Source organism: Artemia sp. Qi Xiang Cuo, chromosome 2, assembly GCF_049724085.1.
Source record: "Artemia sp. Qi Xiang Cuo chromosome 2, ASM4972408v1, whole genome shotgun sequence".
Lineage (NCBI taxonomy): Eukaryota > Metazoa > Arthropoda > Branchiopoda > Anostraca > Artemiidae > Artemia > Artemia sp. Qi Xiang Cuo.
In genome coordinates, this window is record NC_142795.1 from 55880004 (window position 1) to 55881417 (window position 1414).

A 1414-nucleotide genomic window follows, 5' to 3' on the forward strand; every position below is an offset into this window, starting at 1 on the left:
TTTAGAGATTGCTCTTTTTGCCTTTGTTCTGTTTTTATTTTGCTTTACAGTTAAATACTTCGATATAGTCATTCAATTTTTTTTCTTAAAAGTAAAAAAAAATTGAGCTAATCACGTTGTCTTTTTATATTTTTTACAAATAACTTTACCGCTTTGTTTTAAGTTAAAATAGAAAAACAAAAGTAGTGCAGTGAAAACAACACAACATAACAAGCAAATTCCATATGCTCCAAACGCAAAACCAGAATTAGAAATAGATTAAAAGACGCGAAAAAAGGAGATAAAAATTAATGTTTAAAGAGTAAACCGCAAGGATTGGCAAATTTTTAACTAATCGAAAAATACCAAAGGTAAATTTCCCCAGAAACATGTGTCATACACACAGAGAGTATTTACCCTTTAAGTGTCGAGAAAAGTACTCATTTACATATGTACTTTACTTAACGATTTTGCAGAAAGGAAAAATTTGAAAAGAAAAATTAAACTCTTTTTCCAGCAGAAACCATACCACCATATCACTTATACTTTTTAGCATAAGTGGTATCGTTATAGTGCTTGGCTTTTCTTGTCAGAGTTGCCAGTCCCTCGAAAGACCACCCATTCAATTAAAAACCAAACTCCATATGGGCACGACATTCTTTTCTTTAGCGCAGCAACTCAACTTTACTCCATTTTGTTTCATGGAATTCATTTCATGTTGTCCACAAAAGCTGAAATTGATTATTAGTTCATTATTATACATGAAATTGATGCTGAATCCGCTGAAAATAGCTTTGCTGATGTTAAAGCCTATATCAAACTTTAAAAGTTTGGCACGTAGGTTTTTTGCTGATTACTAAGAGAGACCCGAAATCAGTTGTAGGTCATGACTTGAGAGAATTAATTAGAACTTGTGGTCACTTTTTTTATTTATATATTATGTATCTATTTTATATATATATATATATATATATATATATATATATATATATATATATATATATATATATATATATATATATATATATATATATATATATATATATATATATATATATTATATATATATATATATATATATATATATATATATATATATATATATATATATATATATATGTATGTATGTATATATATTATCAGCGTTCAATTTTTTTTTTATATTGCACTAAAATGTAGGGAAAAATGTTTGTATAGCCTTCGGAAGAAAAAAATTGTCGATAATTAAATTATAATAAAAAATAATAAAAAATTAAAGAATAATTTTTAAATAATAAAAAATTGATAATGATAATAATAATAATAAAAAAATGCTATTTTTATTACTAAAGTCTTCTATATACAATGGGAAGACGCTTGGACATAAGACAGGATTGAAGGCTCGACTCTAATAATTGGAAAAAAAAATGAATTATTGCAAAGATATGTTACTGAA